The 13,069-nt window shown below is 45.3% G+C and overlaps 1 protein-coding gene across 4 annotated transcripts in view; it reads left to right on the forward strand.

The window, feature by feature from the left end:
- Window positions 1–13,069, forward strand: part of ENOX1 (ecto-NOX disulfide-thiol exchanger 1) — a 511,619-nt gene that overhangs the window by 87,816 nt on the left and 410,734 nt on the right. For 3 of the 4 annotated variants that reach the window (XM_019749803.2, XM_074329326.1, XM_074329327.1), the window contains exons 2-3: window positions 951–1,016; window positions 10,537–10,601. The gene's annotated coding sequence lies outside the window, so the exon portion shown is untranslated. The remainder of the gene's footprint in view (window positions 1–950; window positions 1,017–10,536; window positions 10,602–13,069) is intronic. The other variant, XM_074329324.1, reaches the window with a different exon arrangement.

Raw genomic sequence — 13,069 nt, forward strand, 5'->3', positions numbered from 1 at the left:
AGATAGAAAAACATCTGTGCATAAAAGGATGAGCTTCACTTCTCTGGGACATTTACTCAGAAGTCATCAAAACTTGTTGAGAGTGTACTATGCACGACAACTTACGTCCAGCCCATGACTAGATAAGTTGGATGTTAGTGGAGGGGAATTTGACTATCATGGTCAATAAAGTTGATGTTTAGCTATTAACTTTACAGTAGGGTGTTGTAAACTGAAGCACCATTATAAAGATTGCCATGTAAGGGGTCATGCTAAGTGTGGAAGGAGGGCGATGGATAAATGGGCTACAGAAACATGTGCAACCTCAGCAATGTGCCATATCTCTGACTTCATTTGATCCTCATGTTAACTCTGTGTGGTACTCAGTGTTATCCCCATTTTACAGACGGGGAAGCTTAGGATCAAGAGATGAGGTAATTTGCCCAAGAGATATAGTTGGCACATAGCAGGAGTTGAATCTGATTTGTGATTCCAAAGCCAAGACTTGGTCCACAGTGTCTGAAGCAAGTGCCATTTTATTCTTCAACTGACAGAAAGTACAGCTTGAGGGCCACGTGCATTCATTTAGTTATGTATCCACTCATCCACTCAACAGATATTTGAAAACCAGCTTTGTGCTGGGCTGTTTAGGGAAAGGCAGTTAGGAACTAATTTAAAAAATTGAACTACAGGATAATACAGTAAATTATAAAGGTACTTGACAGAAGCATATGGGTGTTTTTTTTTGTTTGGTTTTTTGTCTGTAGACTCAGTATTATTCCTTTAACTTGAGGGCAATTTTTTTTTTTAATTTTAAAAAAAGATTGATTAGCTATGAAAACAGAATGAAATAATTTGTAGTTAGCAAATCCTTTTTTTTTTTTTTTTTTTTTAATTGCACATTCGTGCTATGTTGGGATGTTGGCCCCGGTGACGAAACGAAGACAAGCTTTCTTTTTCTCCACCTTCAGGGTGACAGCCGACCTGTACCTATGCCGTGCGTACAACGTTTGTCGTAGCACCTCCCAGATTTCCAAGTAAGTGATGATGCATTATTGCCTCACCAGTTCTGAATCAGTGAAGACTAAATTCGTGAATATTTCAGCAGGTACAATTAGAAAACAAGAACTATACTGTTAGCGTATTCTAGAAAGCACAGTCTCCCAAGTCAGAAGACCTAGATGTGAATGAAGCTCCTTTCACGTGTGTGGTGGCCTCGTGCAAGGTTTTCCCTCTCTGAGCCTGATTTCCTTATTTAATAGTGCTGGTGTCACATGCTGTTATGAGAATTAAGTGATACAGTACCTGTGAAAAATGCTTTGCGAAGAAGGTTATAATACGTGCTGTGTGCAGATCTCTACAGCATCATCGCTGTGTTTCAGGCCAGGTTTCAGGTGTCGCATGAAGATAATCCGGCATTTGACATTGAGTTCAAGCTGTGAAGGGAAGAAGAACGTAGAGACATAGAAATGCAGAGAGGTTGTTTTGACTCTAAAGGGAGCAGAGTGTCGGCACCTTTTGCCTTATCTTTGCCAACTCAGTTCCTCACCGTTTCCAGTGATAGATGCCCCTGGCTTCCTGCTGCTTGTGTGTCAGGAGGGGCCTGTAAGATGTCTCATGGGTTTCCAGTGTACAATTCTGTAACACATCATCTATGTGTCACATGATGTGTTCACCGCCCAGAGTCAGTTCTTCCATTGCCATATATTGGATCCCTTTTCCTATGGAACTTTACTAACAATTGTCACCCCAACAAACTTTAATTAATAATAATAATAATAAAAAGATGTCTCATAATGGTGTCAACGGCCCAGCACCTTAAGGCCGCGCTGGTCCCTGAGCCACCGCTTTCTGCAGTCACGCTTCCCGGTGGCTTGTCTGCTTGCCGGGCCGCCCACGGTCGGTCCATCTTGTTAGTGCCTTAGAGTCTTCCTCGTTGCAGACTCTCTGCATCGAGTCCCCGTGAATTAGCCTCGGATGGCCTTCACTCTTGTCATCTGTCTTTCCTGGATTCTCTTTGCAAATCTCAATCACCAGACTATCAAAACAGAAAGAAAATGTTAATGATTTGAGAAAATACAGGTAGGAAAATGATGTGTCCAGCAGTAGAAAGGGTTCCACAGGCAGCGTGGATGGGGAGATGAGCCCTGTGGCAGATGACCTTCAGGGGAGTGGGCCCACCCGTGGGGCGTGAGTCACTGTCAGGTTCAAGGGGTAGGGCGCTTGGGTGTTTATCTGCCAGCAGGGCAAGTGGCGAGTCTGCCTGTGTGTGCTGGGAGCACATCGGTCTCAGGTACCTTTGTGAAAGCATTTGGTAAGAAAGTCCGTGGTGAGGGAAAGTGATTTCCGCCTGAACATACACGGCCACCACGGTGTTAGCCCTGAAAAGCGATTTTCTCAATCTCTAAGTGTGAGTGTGGGGCGGGGTGGGGTGGCAGATGCAGCTGCCCAAGTGTCTCACACTCCTTTCTCCTGCAACCCTTTGGCTGTTCCTAGTCCAGTGCATGTGGGTACCATGAACTTGACCATGCTGTCTCATAGTGGGGCTGTGCTGGCAATGTAGGGGGACTTTGGAAAAACATTATTAGAGAAAAGCAGCAGAGAGGAAGTCTGCAAATCAGTGAGAAAACAAACAACCCACCTTCAGTAAGAACAGAGAATGTTCTTCAATGTTCTATGACTCACAGGGGCAAATGCAGAGGCAGACACCCCCTCACTGTTCCCCTTTCACATTTCAAAGTGTTGTGGGGAGGGAGTCCCCCAGCTTCTGAGGGAGAACCTGGCAGATGGAGAATGGGGCCTATTTTTAAATCTTGTGCAGGTAGCACGTAGACTAAGCAGCGTGTCCAGGCCGCACGGTCCACCCCCAGTGTTTTTCTGCTTTAAATACGATCTGAATTCTTTTAGTGCTAATTTCATGTGGTTGAATTTTACTCCTTTAAATAAAGTTGCCAAGACCTGACCTGTTACCGCTTTGGTTCTAGTGTTTTTGTTTTTTCTTTCTTAAAATCTGTGCAGTGCTTCTGGTATTCTTTAAGCAACCTACAGAGATGGTGAGGACATCCCGATGAGGGGTCCAAAGTGGTACCATTAGCCTGTCAGTCCCGGGCTCTGTGTTTCTCCCATTTACGAGGAAGTGCCATCAGTGTCACCCTCTGGAGAGTTTCTGAAGGGCTTGTGTGTGAGAGGCCTTGTCGTTCATAATTAAAATGTCTTGTTGAAAACCGATGTCACATTGCACTTTAATATTTGTTCTCTGGAAGGTCTGCTTTCATGATATGGCTTGTTTAGTTTTGTCAGCCACCTTTTATGGATTTTTCAAGAAGCATCGAGACAGAAGGAGTTGAAGGAAGGTTGGCAGTGGCACCCATCTCCTCCAGAATGCAGGTTCTCACATGGAGAACAGTGCTTGGGGGGCTCCCTGCATGTTCTGGGTGACACACAGCGGTGTGTGATGTGTGGTGTGATCTGCAAAGAAGCCCGGTTCCTCCATGCGGCTCTGCTGATAACTCGCTGTGTGACCTTTGGCAAGACTCGTCCCCTCATTTGCCCTCAGCTTCCTGTAATGTAATGGGAACAACAACAACAACAACAGCACCTTAGCCTCCTTTCTGGTCCTTGAAAGATTGTTGAAATGATACCAACACGCGGTGAATTGCAAAAACCATCTATTAAACACTAGATATTTACATATATGCAGATCTGTGTGCATATGGAGATATGTGTGTGTAGGTACCACACACATATTACACCTTTGCTTTCACATTAAGGGAGAGGTGCTGAGGCTGAACTTGAGTTCTCTCGGTGGGTGGGCCTGACGCTGTCACCACACAGCACCTTGTGTGGCCCTCAGACCTACTCCCCTAGAAGGAGCCTCCCAGCTCAGTAAATATATCCCCTCCTGTTCAGAAATCTTCGTGGATTTCTCTTTCACATCCAGTCTATCCAGCGCCAATCCTGTCAGTTCTTCCTTCAAAACGTATTTCAAATACACCCACTTCCGCTGCTCCCACGCTAGGCCAGTCACCGTCATCAGCCTCTGTCCATTGCCTCTTTGTTTTCCACACTTTTTCCACATGGCAGCCAGAGTGAGCTTTCGGAAACGTCAAACGCATTATGAGGACGGAGCCCAGTTTAACACGAGTCAGCAGCCGCTGGTGCCGTTAGAGGGAAATTTGACCTTCTCACCGTGACCTCCCTGCAGACCCTGATGGCACTGCCCGCCCTGCCTTGTGCGCTGCACGCTAGTAAAGCGGGACTCCTTTCAGTTCTTCAACACACTGCACTCTTTCTTGCCTTAAGGATTAAAAAAAAAACATTTATTTTTCTAGAGTAGATTCAGGTTCTCAGCAAAACCGAACAGAACTACAGAGTTCCCATATAACTTCTGCCCCCACGCAACCCTCCATAGCCACTTCCCACGATGGACACCCCCATCAGATGGTACGTTTGTCACAAGTGATGGGCCTACACCGACACGTCATCATCACCTCAAGTCCTTAGTTTCACTTAGGGTTCACTCCGGGTGCCGTGCGTTCCGGGTTTGGACAAATGTCTAATGACATGTCTCCATCATTACAGGATCACACAGAATAGTTTCACTGCCCTGAAAATCCTCTATGCTCCCCTATTCACCTTTCCCTCTCCCTAACCCCTGGCAACCACTGAGAGTTTTACTGTCTCCATTGGTTCATCTTTTGTAGGATGCCATTTACTTGGATCAGACAGTATGTGGCCTTTTCAGATGCGCTTCGTTCACTGTCATATGCATTTAAGGTTCCTCCATGTCGTTGCATGACTTTAAGTAGTTGGCTGTAGTTGTTTGCCCTGCTTGGCTTTTCCTGCCCACCCAATATGACGAGCCTCGCCTATTACACACCCTGCCGTGTGTGCCTCGCAGCACCCATTGCCCTCTGACATTTTGTTTTTTGCTGAGTGCCTGTCTCTCCCAGTAGATCTGAAGCTGTGTGGCAGTGGAGGCCATGTCTGCCTTATTGCTGCCTGTCCTCCCATTACCTAGAGCAGTGCTTGGTCCATAGTAGCTGCTCAGTAAATGTTTGAAGAGTTGAAGGCATGAATGACCTGAATATCAATCCCCGTTAGCTCTACTCTTCTCTCCTACTTGGTTTTCAAGTGACAGACTCTTTCCTTCATACCGACCCAGGTTTTGTTCAGAGGAAGAGGCAGACATTCATGTTAAGTCACTGAGTCTGAGACTTATTTCTTGTTCACCTTTGGCTTCTGAAGCTCTCTTGGTTGTCTGCTGAATTTAATGGGTCTCCAGGCGAACGCTGTTGGTAGCCTTGGTGGGAATCAGTCACATTGCAAGGGAGAACAGAGGCAGTAGAAAATGATTAAGGGAAACCAGCAGAAAAGTATGATTTAACACTTACTGAGTCACACATTGTACTCAAAGCTGTGTAGAACATAAAAAGCGAATTAGGAGACAAGTCAGATATAAAATGAGTGAGCACACAAATACCGCAGCGAGGAAGGTATTTCTTCCGATGCCTTCTCTCATTTACCAAACTGTAGTCTTATCAAAATATATATGTTAGTTCAGGAGAGAAATAATGCAGCCCGTTCTGAGGCCCGGTCACGCCCTGAGAGGCCTGCAATTTCATTACGGCTCTTTAAAGAAACTTTCTCTTAAGGCGAACAGACTTTCGAGGGAGGCCAAACCAAGTGAAGCTGAGTTTAATGTTCTCATTAAAATGTTAAAGAGGCTTTATTCATGAACGGCTGAAGCCATAATTGCTTTATCCTTGTAAACCATGAAAATATGGGGTGATCTCTCACAGAGGCAGGCAACCAGTCCTCTGTCAGCAAGGGCTGTTTCATGGCAAGCTTGGCAGGCTCTAGGGGCCCAGGAGTAGGGTGTCTGGCGGGTATTTTCCAGGGATGCAGAGGTAGTGTTGGCTGGGAGGACCCCTTCATCGATCCATTTTCCTTCTGTAGGTCTTGTTTCGTGTGCAGTATTTGACTACTTGATCTTGAGTTCTAAGTGGGAAATGCCGTGGGAGATGAACACACATAGGTACCTGCACGTGATGGAAGTGTGTGTGTGTGTGTGTGTTTCAGTCCTCCCAGCAGCAGTAGCTCACTGAGATGAGAATAGAAGAAGTACAAAGAAGCTGAGGTTCAGGTGAGACTGAACAGAGAATTCATCGAGAAAAGCTGTCCTGTGACTCAGGGGGAGTGGGCCCTCAGCACTGGCTTGGGGAGGTACCGTGTTTCCCGTGCTTCTCTTTGCCATCCTTAATCCCCAGGACAGAAACGTAGCTGTGGAATTTTCGGTAGTGAATGCGGATGGCAAATACAACTCCTTTTGCTTCCTGGAAGTACTTATAATTATGTAGAGCCAAGGCTGAAACAGTGGTGGACTATTTGTTGGAAACCTCAGAATGAAATTTAGGGGGAGGAGGAGATGAAGCGTGTTCTCTTTTCTCCACTTCCTCATTGTTAGAAAACCCTGGGTTGAATGGTAACAAAGCTACTTCTCATGAAATGGGGTATAACGATATAAGCGGCTTCAATGATATAAGGGGTTGTTTTCAAATAGTTTTGATTCTTTTTTTCTAATTTTTTTCATTGATGAGCCCTGAAGATACTTTCCTCTATAGATTAAAATACATGTGTCCTAGAGCTGTCAAAGTTTTTTCTTCCAGGGGTCAAATCCTTCTTTTCAGATGTGAGTGCAGGGCATTTGTTACAACTGGTTCAAGTCTGAGTGGCCAATAGAGTTGGAGGTTAACACAGGAAGATCGCTCTATGTGATTGGATCGGTGTCTACCATCTCGATCCAATGATGTGAATGTCAATGTTCATATCAGAAAAGCTCTCATAGTTTTTGAACATGAAGAAAGTGAATTCCCATTTCTGGAACACTGTTGAGTATACAAAATACTTTTTTTTTTTTTCTTTTTTCTTTTTAATTAAGAGCTCCAGAGCAAGATATAACAAATTACCACTGCTGGCTGAGGCAGCCCCACCTCTAAACTCTCGGTTTATTGATATGGGATGACGTGCAGTTTCTGTTTTGGGGACCTGCTCATCTGGTCCCTGAATTCTGAGGTGAATCCAGAGAGGCGGAGACTTTAGGGTTCCATTCAGCTATAGCTCAGCTAGTTATGTCTGCCCTTCCCCTTACCAAGCGAGGATTGCAACCCCTTTCCTGGGCCGTAGAGTGAATCCATTCTGGAGCTTTCTGGGCTTGCATAGAAAATCTTGGTGGCGTATGGTCAGGTCCTCAGCTCCCTATTCCAACTCAGACACCACTGGGGAAGTGTGATGGTGTGATGGGACCATCAGTAATATTGGGGTATGTGCAAAGGACTGTGGGAACAAACGGGGGATGGCATATTTTATTCCAGGCTACTGTATATTTCTGAGAACTTTTGTCTGCTTTTCAGTTTTCCGTTGTCTCAGTTGCTATTAGGATGTTAATTGTCACCTCTGACTGCTCAGTGTGGCTGCCCAAAGCAGCTTGCTTCCCTTTCTGGTTCTTGATGGTGAGTTACATCCAAGACCTATGTTGACCTTACGATGAGGCAACGATACTCAAATCCTAGGGGAAATCTTCAAAGTGTATTAGTGTGTGGTAGCATTTTCCTCCAGCTACTTAATTCTGTTATTTCTTAGGCTTAGATTGATTGGTCGGTTAATTGTTTGATTAACTCATTCCTTCATCATATATTTTGGGAACATATACTATATGCCAGCGGCATACACTACACCACCTGGATACTGGGATAAAAGGGTGGGCAAACCAAATTTGCCTACAAAGTTTCGCCGATAGTTATAGGGGTTGAATATTAAGGAGTGAAATAGCTATAGAAAGCCAAATTGCTTTCTTCAATTCCAGGAATACGTGTGAGATTGTCATATCACTGCCTACTCCGCAGAGTTCTCCACAAGTGCATTTCATGTGGGAAGTGGGACCAGGCATTTTCTCTATTACAATGATTTTCATATATTTATTAAGCTGTTACTTGTAAGGCTTCCTGATGGGGCCTTAAATGAGCCTTTTTTGTGTGCTGCCTGTGTCTTTGTCAAGAAGCAGTCTGTTAACTCTGACTTGTGTCATTCATCTGCCTCGGGCTAGTAATTACGCACATTTCAGTCATTCCAGGGGTGTTTGGGGGATCTGCACAAAGAGGGAGAAGACTAACAAAAGGGTGGGGTTCATGGTGGGTTGGAGGGAATGCACTGAGGGAAAACCTTGGTTGGAATGAAATCCTGATGTCTAGTAATTTTACATCTTTATACCCTTTGAGCACAGCAGCTGAATATTCTAGAATTGTTCTACATTTTAAAATATGCTAAGAAAATGCTAGCTTCCTCCATTTTTTTTTATTTAAATATTCTTTTTCTTCTCAACTGTCGACCTGGCTGCAGGCTGGGGGGACCTCAGCAGTCCGCGGATGACAGTGGGACCATAGATGAGTCCAGCGGGTGTCCTGCCATTGCTAAGCTCTGTGTCTGGGGGGGGCTGGCTATGTACGAATAACAGAGATGCAGCTCTGGGGAAGGAAGGCGCAGAGGAGAGGGCAGTAGACCGCTGGGGCTCTTAGTGAGGAAAAGGGAAAATGGCTCCAGATGTTTGGTTGTCCTTGCTTCTCTCCCTTAGCTCCTTCTTCTCCTACAAGGAGGGTGTGAAACAACAGGCCGATTGAAAGAGAGTTGAATTAGAGATGGGAGGGCACTTGGAGGTAGTGAGGGAGAAGGAAAATGAGTCATAGAAATGACCAAAGTAAGAGAGCAGGAAGGTGACAGGACAGGAAGTGCTTAATGTAGGGAGAAGAGGGTCCCAGAGGGGCGTGCACAGGGGTCACAGGGAGTCTCAGCTCCTCCCAGCGGGGCACCTGCCAAATAGCCACTGCCCCTCCCCAAAGACCTTTTCCTGACTTTCATGTTAACTTCAATGTGATTCCTTTATGGTTCCTGTATTGCTGGTTGCGATGTCCTTTCCACTCTGTGTGATCAAATAGCAAACGTGGAGGCACAGTTGTGTCTTGCCTGCCCCCTTGCAGTGTTCAGCAGACTTCTGAGTCCGTCCTGCTTGCATTTGATGTTTGCCATTTCTCCTTGTCTACAGGTAGACAGTTGAAAGGGAAAAAATGTTCCTGAGGGCTGCCGCATTTATATCTCATGCATACAAATATTCAGAGCAGTTGGAAAAAAGATTGTGAAATCAAGATCTAATATGTTCGCCAAGTAAGGGAGTTGACTCTTTCAGTGCTAGTCTGGGTATTTGGCCCAATCCAGCACCGTACTCTCTGTGCCTGCAGATGGGCTCGTTCTTGAAAAAACTCTTTCTCTCTTTAGAAAGCTCATTCAGGAAGCCTTGCCAGTATTCCAGGCCTGGCTGAGGGGCTTTCTTCGTGTGCACCCGTGTCTTCCTCCGCACCCTGTGCTGACCTTTCCCCATTCGAGCCACCATTCCATGTTGTAATTTCTGTCCTTCCACCAGACTTTGGCTCTTTGCACAATGTTGGTTACTATGGAGTACCTACGTAGATGTTCACTAACTGGTTAGAGAATAAATGGCCTAGGATGCTGGTCTTTGAGTGTAAAATAGAATTCTTCTAGGATTCGCAATGCTTTTATATATCAGTGTACAATCAGCCTACATGTTCTGGAAAAGCAACCTCGATTTAGCCAGTGGTCAGGAGTTTCTGGGGAGTTTAGTAGGCCCCCCGATTCATGCAACTGTAATAAAGGGATTGTGATTCCCGGACACCAAAGGACAGTCTCAGAGTGTCAGGCAACCTCTTTCTTTTGATTCTTGTAATTGCGGGCCAGAGGCATAAGGCACTTCAAACCAAGCCTCTCAGACTTTAATGTACTTAAGAATCACCGAAGATCCTGCTAAAATGCCGATTCGGTTGCAGTGGGTCTCAGGTGGGTTGTCAGTTTCGGCGTTTCAGGCTCCCTGGCGAGGCTGGTGGTGCTGGACCATGGACTCGACTTGAGTAACCAGGCTTTAAAGCACTTTCTTGAAAATAAAGTTGGGATTTATTCTGTGAAAATATCTAGATGCATTTTTATAGTTTGCAGAACAACAGTTTCTGAGAGAAAACTTAGCATCTAACTCTTATTTTAACTTGGAAATTTGCAAAAAGTCTTTCCCACACTTAAAATTAGTAATCCCATGCTGGCAAGCCCCCGAAACTTCTGCGGAGCGGCACTTTAGATGGTTCAGTCCTTAATGAACATACAGCTGTATTTATTTGGGTTTTCTCAGGTTTGGGCAGCCCCGGCCCTGGTACTGGCCCTGTGGTAGCTGCCTCAGCAATAAGGACGACTTTTAAAGCAGAAATAGTCTTCGGAAGATTGACAGCTCCGGGTTGTGTTTATGATGAGACTTTCACATTTATCGATTGATACCAGGTTAGCACCATGCAGAGACCTTCTCCAAGGGCACATGGAAATAGGAAAGGGCAGTGTTTAGCTCGAACTTGGCAAGCAGAACCTTGCATCTGCTTCCGTATGTTCAAACAGCTCTGAATTTGATGTTTGACGTTTCTTTCTAACAAGGTGGCCTTTATTTTACAGGTCCTTTGCTGCAGCATGATGCCATATTTATAACACGTGGAGGACAGACAGCTCACCATGGTCAGGTAAAAGGATTGAGTGTACAGCCAAGTGACAAGCAGGATGAATGGCAGGATGTGTGTCACTGTGTGAGAAGTGATTCAGTCATATTGTTGACATCATTGTCTTATGTGTGTTTCACACACTTGTGCCTGGGGTGCAGAGGGCCTGTCCTAGGGGACCTCAGGGCACTTGTGCCAGGAATACCCACAAAACCCCCGTGATGGGGCCTATGTAAACAACCAGTGAGCAAACAGGACTGGTCCCCTGACATCTCTTCCCATCGTCTGCAGTTAGCGCAGAACGATTACTGTTGTTCCTCTTTATTACCTTATCAGAAAGCTTTTATCTTTTCAACATTTATGTAAATATGTGAATACTGAAGACTCTTCTAATTAAAATCTTATCTCTGTCCCTCAGACTGAAGTTGCTTTTCCAAAAATTCTTTGCATTTTCTTTTTAAATAAACGCATGGCTCACAACTTTGATTTGCCCAAATAGGTCACAAATTTTCCATTAACCTTTATTGCTTCTGTTTCTTTTGAATCATCTTTTTAGAGGATTAAACAGTCGCCATTGGGTCAGCCTCTGTATAGAATATAAGTTATTATTTTCTTTGATGGGACGGATGAGGAAGGTGGTCCAGTGACTGAATCGGGCCCCAGAAACTGAGTCAAAGCACCTGCAGATACAGCCACACGAGTTCTGTCAATTGTGGCAGCTTTGCCATTGGTCTCACTTCTTCTGTGACCCAGTCTGTCTTAGTTTTCTCTGGTGGCTATAACAAATAGCACAACCTGGGTGGTTTTTTACCAGCAGACACATAGTTGTGGAGGCTGGGAGTTGGAAACGAAGGTGTTGGCCGAGTTGGTTCCTCTGAGGCCTTGAGGGAGAATCTGTGCCCCTCTCCTAGTGTCCAGTGGTGTCAGGCGTTCCTGGCCTTAGATGACCATCCTCTCGCTGTGTCTACACATTGACTTCCTTCTAGGTATGTCTGTCTCTGTGTTCAAAGTTCCCCTTTTTATAAGAATGCCTGCCATACTGGATTACAGACCATTTTCATGACCTCATCAGAACTTGGCCATCTGCAAAGACTCACCTTTGAAATAGAGTGACCTTTACCTGTATGAGAAGTTAAGCCATTAGCATCTTTTTGGAGGACACAATTCAACCCCAGCACTATCTGAGGGAAGGAGACTTGATCCCTTTTGGTGTCTCCTAAGGCAACCAGCACAGTGCCTGTCGCTTAATATCGGTTGAATGAGTGAAGGGCAGCGGCTGTAAAGGCCCCAGGCCAATTGGATTTTCACAAGCAAAGTGCAGTGACCAGATGTGGGAAGGTATCATGCTGAGCCCTGTCCACAGTGACCTCTGACTTTCAGGAGAGTCCAAGTTGAACAACATCATACATGGGAAAAGAGTTTCCCTTTAAAAGCAAACCCAAGTAGCATTTTCATAAAATACAGCCCTCTGTGTGAGCACGTCATGCTTTCTCTGTTGGCATCGCAGGCTGAACTGCCAATTTGCATGCCGCCTCTATCAGTACATAAAGATATCTTTCCAGCTAATTCAATGCCATTTAAATCATACTTAGGCAGGCTATTCTTTCTTTCCAGCTGCATCGCTTTGCACTTATTAAATTTAATGTTTGGTTCCCTCGCACTAATCTGTAAATGCTGTCCTGACACAGACCTGCTCCAGTTGTGCTTTCTCTCTTCTCTAGCTTCTTTCGCGTAGAAGTTAGAAGTTATATCTTCTGAGGGCTTAGATTTGAGTGTTGATAAAATATGAGGATACTGGTCTCCAGGTAGAACTTAAATTATCCATTCTTTATAGATGTCTATGTAGAAAACCCTTATTTCCTGTAAGGGTAGAGCTTTCTGACCAGGTCTACTGTTACTTCCAAGAAAGTATTACCTTTGTATACCCAGACGAAGCCTTCTGCTGAGAGAAGTCCAAGGCCAATGGTGGATTTCCTTCTGGGAGTGAAGTTAGGCCTTTAGAAGCCCCGTGAATTCACTTCAGCCCCTGGGTGAGCGCGCCATGGAGGCCAGCCACGGTGTAGGTGTCGCCCGTGTGGCTCAGGTCCCTGCCTCCCCAAGGCTGCACAGCAGCGGGTAGGACAGTTGATTTCCAGGTGCCTCAACCCCACAGGAGCTTTCTGGTTCCTGAGGTGGGATACAGGCTACCTCATGGCCAAGCAATAGCATTGACCCAGACAGCACTGAAGTTACGAGATGATGACAGGTAGTAGAAGATGAATATGAAAATTCCTTTTAGCGTGTCTCACACTGACATTAGTCCTAAGACAGTTGGTAAATCAAGGGACACGGGTTTATAGAGTGTGTGAGGCATGCAGGCAGAGTTCCATCAAATGCCCTATGCGGACGTGTGACTCCATCCTGGCGCCTCCAAACGCTCACTTTCCTCTTCCATTTTGTTCGAGAGCTTACTACCCTCCATCAGAGGCCTGCTGTAACTTATCATGTGACTC

This window comes from Rhinolophus sinicus, linkage group LG04 (assembly GCF_036562045.2).
Source record: "Rhinolophus sinicus isolate RSC01 linkage group LG04, ASM3656204v1, whole genome shotgun sequence".
Taxonomy (NCBI): domain Eukaryota; kingdom Metazoa; phylum Chordata; class Mammalia; order Chiroptera; family Rhinolophidae; genus Rhinolophus; species Rhinolophus sinicus.